Consider the following 6,876-nt stretch of genomic DNA (forward strand, 5'->3'; position numbering starts at 1 on the left):
TATGTATATATATACCCATCATCACAGTCTTTTTTTTTGAAACTTTCAGAGCAAGCTGTAGACATGGTGTTCCATTGCCCATAAATACTACAGTGTCTATTTCTCAAAAACAAAGCACTCTCTTATGTAACTCTACAAATCAGAAAATAGGCATTGATACTATCCTACCAACCTATTCATATTTCATTGACTCTCCCAACAATATCTGTTTCTTTTCTGGTCTAGGATCGTATCCATGAATACATGTTGTATTTAGTTGTCATGTTTTTACAGACTTGTTCAGCTTCCTTTTCCCCCTTTCTTTCATGTCTTTGACAGTTTTAGGAAGTACAGACCCTCTGTTCTTTAGGATGACCCTTAACCTAGGTCCATGTGCCATTTCCTCGTGACTCCAATCAAGTCCGACATTTTTAGCAGGAATACCACAGAAGTGGGGCTGTGCCATTCCTGGTGTGTTGCACCCACAGGCATATGATGTCAAATCACGCTACTGCTGGTGATAAACACCTTGATCATATTGGTGTCCTTTTGTATTTGATCAGTGTATGTGTGAAGAGGTATTCCAAAATTACACATCTTGACTCTCATCAAACCTCTACTCACTAGCCTTGGTGGGGGTATCAGTGATGACTCCCACCTGAATTAACTGCTTGTATATTTCTCTGTTTCTGTTAGTCCTTTTACGTGTATTAGTTGGTATTTTAAGCTAGAACTTTGCTTTCTCCTCTGTTTATGAGTTTACTAAATCAGTGAGGACTCCTGGGTTTTGATTTTAGTGTGTGTGATTTGTTACTTATTCTTTCTTTTGCTGTCTCAGTTGTCCCTGGTTTGGCCAGTGGGCGCCCCTACAAGCTGGCTCCCGTGCCAACTTATCATGCGCCGTCTCATTCATTGTGCACTTCTGGCACATGCTGTTTGTTCCTGATTCGTATTGTACTTTGCCTGGCCTAGCCCTGGAGTCAGCCATTTCTCCAAGGAGCCTAATTTGGTATTTTTGTTTATGTAGAAGATGGCTTTTAAAAACGAAAGTTTAGAGACTTAGTTTGCTCACTGCCACTGGGGTGTCATTGCTTATAGGAACTAGGAAATATGTGAGTATGGTTTATATACATATGTTTATATATATAATACACTCATATATATCCATCATTATTTCTATATCTGTGTACATATTCTATAAAACCAGGAGTTTGTTTGTATACTTCCAATTCCAATCCGGTATCCCAAGGTTCTTTTAGTCTTTGCCCTTTCCATGTTCATAATGCCTTCTCTGGTGGTAAGAACCTTGGCTTCACATTAACCTCATTATAGTTATCATTTGTCCAGTTGTTTTGTTTCCATTCTCTCAGTCATGCAGACCATCAGTTCAGTTCAGTTCAGTCCAGTCACTCAGTCGTGTCCGACTCTTTGCAACCCCATGAATCACAGCACGCCAGGCCTCCCTGTCTATCACCAACTCCCGGAGTTCACTCAGAATCACGTCCATCGAGTCCGTGATGCCATCCAGCCATCTCATCCTCGGTCGTCCCCTTCTCCTCCTGGCCCCAATCTCTCCCAGCATCAGAGTCTTTTCCAATGAGTCAACTCTTCGCATGAGGTGGCCAAAGTACTGGAGCTTCAGCTTCAGCATCATTCCTTCTAAAGAAATTCCAGGGCTGATCTTCAGAATGGACTGGTTGGATCTCCTTGCAGTCCAAGGGACCCTCAAGAGTCTTCTCCAACACCACAGTTCAAACGCATCAGTTCTTCGGTGCTCAGCCTTCTTCACAGTCCAACTCTCACATCCATACATGACCACTGGAAAAACCATAGCCTTGACTAGACGGACCTTAGTCGGCAAAGTAATGTCTCTGCTTTTGAATATACTATCTAGGTTGGTCATAACTTTTCTTCCAAGGAGTAAGCGTTTTTTAATTTCATGGCTGCAGTCACCATCTACAGTGATTTTGGAGCCCAAAAAAATAAAGTCTGACACTGTTTCCACTGTTTCCCCATCTATTTCCCATGAAGTGATGGGACCAGATGCCATGATCTTCGTTTTCTGAATGTTGAGCTTTAAAGCCAACTTTTTCACTCTCCTCTTTCACTTTCATCAAGAGGCTTTTTAGCTCCTCTTCACTTTCTGCCATAAGGGTGGTGTCATCTGCATATCTGAGGTTATTGATATTTCTCCCAGCAATCATGATTCCAGCTTGTGTTTCTTCCAGTCCAGTATTTCTCATGATGTACTCTGCATATAAGTTAAATAAGCAGGGTGACAATATACAGCCTTGACGTACTCCTTTTCCTATTTGGAACTAGTCTGTTGTTCCATGTCCAGTTCTAACTGTTGCTTCCTGACCTGCATACAGATTTCTCAAGAGGCAGGTCAGGTGGTCTGGTATTCCCATCTCTTTCAGAATTTTCCACAGTTTATTGTGATCCACACAGTCAAAGGCTTTGGCATAGTCAATAAAGCAGAAATAGATATTTTTCTGGAACTCTCTTGCTTTTTCGATGATCCAGCAGATGTTGGCAATTTGATCTCTGGTTCCTCTGCCTTTTCTAAAACCAGCTGGAGCATCAGGGAGTTTCACGTATTGCTGAAGTCTGGCTTAGAGAATTTTGAGCATTACTTTGCTAGCCTGTGAGATGAGTGCAATTGTGCGGTAGTTTGAGCATCCTTTGGCATTGCCTTTCTTTGGAATTGGAATGAAAACGGACCTTTTCCAGTCCTGTGGCCACTGCTGAGTTTTCCAAACTTGCTGGCATATCGAGTGCAGCACTTTCACAGCATCATCTTTCAGGATTTGAAACAGCTCAACTGGAATTCCATCACCTCCACTAGCTTTGTTCGTAGTGATGCTTTCTAAGGCCCACTTGACTTCACATTCCAAGATGTCTGGCTCTAGATGAGTGATCACATCATCATCATTATCTTGGTCGTGAAGATCTTTTTTGTACAGTTCTTCCGTGTATTCTTGCCACCTCTTCTTAATATCTTCTGCTTCTGTTAGGTGCAGCCCATTTCTGTCCTTTATCGAGCCCATCTTTGCATGAAATGTTCCCTTGTTATCTCTAATTTTCTTGAAGAGATCTCTAGTCTTTCCCATTCTGTTGTTTTCCTCTATTTCTTTGCATTGATCGCCGAAGCCGGCTTTCTTATCTCTTTTTGCTGTTCTTTGGAACTCTGCATTCAGATGCTTATATCTTTCCTTTTCTCCTTTGCTTTTCGCCTCTCTTCTTTTCACAGCTATTTGTAAGGCCTCCCCAGACAGCCATTTTGCTTTATTGCATTTATTTTCCGTGGGGATGGTCTTGATCCCTGTCTCTTGTACAGTGTCACGAACCTCATTCCACAGTTCATCAGGCACTCTATCTATCAGATCTAGACCGTTAAATCTATTTCTCATTTCCACTGTATAATCATAAGGGATTTGATTTAGGTCATACTGAATGCAGACCATCATCTCCTTGTATCTCTCGCTACCACACCCTGCGTCGTTGACTGCTGAACCTGTTGGCCTGTGGATCCACAGGCCCTCACTGGGCCCATAGCGCTGTGCAGCTCCCTGTCTGCAACAACACCATGTTATCCACACCTCTGGCCCACACCTGTGTTGGCCTTCCTGACACGCCCTCAGTGCTCTGCATTCTCGGCCAGCATACTGACTACTTTGCATAGCTCAGTATTTCATTAGTTAATTTATAAGCATATTTCCAAGATTTACAAACATACATATATGTGATGAAATATATAACTATAAAATTCTGAAAGAGATGGGAGTACCAGACCACCTAACCTGCCTCTTGAGAAATCTGTATGCAGGTCAGGAAGCAACAGTTAGAACTGGACATGGAACAACAGACTGGTTCCAAATAGGAAAAGAAGTACGTCAAGGCTGTATATTGTCACCCTGCTTATTTAACTTACATGCAGAGTACATCACGAGAAACTCTGGACTGGAAGAAACACAAGCTGGAATCAAGACTTTTCGGAAGAAACATCAATAACCTCAGATATGCAGATGACACCACCCTTATGGCAGAAAGTGAAGAGGAGCTAAAAAGTCTCTTGATGAAAGTGAAAGAGGAGTGAAACAGTTGGCTTAAAGCTCAACATTCAGAGAATGAAGATCATGGCATCTGGTCCATCACTTCATGGGAAATAGATGGGGAAACAGTGTCAGACTTTATTTTTTGGGGCTCCAAGATCACTGTAGATGGTGACTGCAGCCATGAAATTAAAAGACGCTTACTCCTTGGAAGAAAAGTTATGACCAACCTAGATAGTATATTCAAAAGCAGAGACATTACTTTGCCGACTAAGGTCCGTCTAGTCAAGGCTATGGTTTTTCCAGTGGTCATGTATGGATGTGAGAGTTGGACTGTGAAGAAGTCTGAGCATCGAAGAATTGATGCATTTGAACTGTGGTGTTGGAGAAGACTCTTGAGGGTCCCTTGGACTGCAAGGAGATCCAACCAGTCCATTCTGAAGGAGATCAGCCCTGGAATTTCTTTAGAAGGAATGATGCTGAAGCTGAAGCTCCAGTACTTTGGCCACCTCATGCGAAGAGTTGACTCATTGGAAAAGACTCTGAAGCTGGGAGAGATTGGGGCCAGGAGGAGAAGGGGACGACCGAGGATGAGATGGCTGGATGGCATCATGGACTTGATGGACGTGAGTCTGAGTGAATTCCGAGCGATGGTGATAGACAGGGAGGCCTGGAGTGCTGCAGTTCATGGGGTCACAAAGAGTCAGACACGACTGAGCGACTGAACTGAACTGAATGCTACTGTTACAGAACTACAGATTTATGAGCATAGTGTGTATGTATATAGTACACACACACACCCCGCCTACGGGTGATAGAATGATTAATGACCACAAAGTTCTCCCATACTGATATGTTTTCCTCTTTGATACAAGCTTTTGCTGCTTCTCCCATCTGTTTCCCCACCTCTTGAATCTTGGCTAGCCTTATGATTTGCTTTTGCCAATGAATATGATGGACTTCAAAGGTTTCTTTCCCATAGCTGCCATGTAAGGAAGCTGGTCTAGCTTCCAGGAGGGTGGGAGAACCAAGACACCCCAGTCGGCACCAGCCTGCTGTCTTGGACATACTAACTTAGCTGACTGTTGAGCTGAAGGCACCTGCAGAGGAACCAGAGGTGAAAAAAGCAAAGAGATGGCCCAGCCAACCTGTAGAGTTGTGAGAAATGATGTTGCTTAGACTCAGTAAGCTTGAAGTGGTTAGTTTTGTAGCAGTAGATATCTGAAGCCATATCTGGTTTTATTTTGGATATCTGTGTTGTCTCTAGTCTTCTGTTACAAACAATATTGTGACAAATATCTTGTACATAATGTATACTGCTTAATTTTGACAAGTAATGCCAGATTATTTTCCAGAAATGTTGACACAGTTCTTACTGCCATCATTACAGTCTGAGAGTAACTGTTTACCTCAGAAACTCACTATCACTGATGTTTTTCTTTGACTATCAGATCAGTTTTAAAAAGTTTCTTATGGTGCTTAATTCTGCATTTTCCTAACTACTTGTGAAGCTGAGCATCTTTTCATATATTTGTTGGTCCTTTTGATTTTTTAGGTCTTTGAATTGCTTATTCATAGTTTTGCTTATTTTTTTCCTGTTGGATTTTTTCCTTATTGAGTTGTTGGTCGCCTTTGATACATTCTGGATATAATCCTTTAGCTTTGTTTGCCAGTATGTTTTGTCAGTCTGTCTTCGGTTTTTTGTCTTAGTTTGTGGAATCATTGGCCCCACATTTTCTTTTGGTGTTTCATATTATCATTTATGTATATCTTTTCCCCTATGGCTTCCAGTATTCTAGGCTTGAAAATATCTCTATACTGTTCTGGGTATACAAACTTTTTTCTGAATTTTCTTCTGATCATGTATTGTCTTTCCGGTCAATCAGAAATCATCTTCAGTTGTTCTGGAAATCAAAAAGAGAGTGGTGGAAACAAAGTAGGGGATGGGCATTTTCCTTATGTACAGTTCTGTATCTGCAGGGATTACTTCAGGGCCCCAGGCAGAAATCTGTGGATGTTTTAAGTCCCTTACAATCAGCCCACTGTATCTGCTGGTTTCTTATCCGTGCACATGGAGGCCCACTGTAAGAGAAGTAGTGGGAAGCCTGGGGCTGGTGCCCGTGGTGGTTCCATTGGCCTATCAGGGCTGCAGACTCACTTGCCATTCTTTTCGGTCATCCATAACAGGTGCTTGTCACCTTTCAGTCCTAGGATGGCATTCCAGTTTGAGCAGCAGCTTCTGTTTCTTTTTCCATCAACCATGGCTCTGCTCCTTTAGTTGAGGATCAAATCCAGTTTGATGACTGTAACCTCTGGGGTTGGGACCGAGACAAAACAGGTCCCCCTTTAGTAATAAGTACTCACGAAATATTTTTTCTGTTCTTTGAAAAAAATTAATGCCGATTTTGCTTTCTGTGTCATAGTAAATGTGTGCAGAATAAGGCCCCAGAATCTTTTTCTTTATTAGTCAGCCAGCTGTTTTTGTCTCCAGTTATTTATAAGTAAACAGGGAAATAAGCATGATGGTACTTTCAAATTGGAAACTGTTGTTGAGAACACAGGACTTTATCAGTATGCTCAATAAACATGCCAGAACTTGTTAATGGTGGGTATAAAACTGAATGTCGTGTGATCCTGTCCTCAAGTTTACCACTTAATTAGGGAAGCAGGTTAAATACTTTATTATAGTATTAGATGGTGAGTGGAGTGTATTATCAGGTTAGGGAGGCAGGACACCTGATTGGTGGTGGAGGCTTGGAGAACCATGATCAGGGACCTTGATAGAGGAAATGGCTTCTAAACTGAGACCTGGATGGCCAGTAGAAGTTAGCCTGCTGAGGAG

This window comes from Capricornis sumatraensis, chromosome 5 (genome assembly GCF_032405125.1).
Source record: "Capricornis sumatraensis isolate serow.1 chromosome 5, serow.2, whole genome shotgun sequence".
Taxonomy (NCBI): domain Eukaryota; kingdom Metazoa; phylum Chordata; class Mammalia; order Artiodactyla; family Bovidae; genus Capricornis; species Capricornis sumatraensis.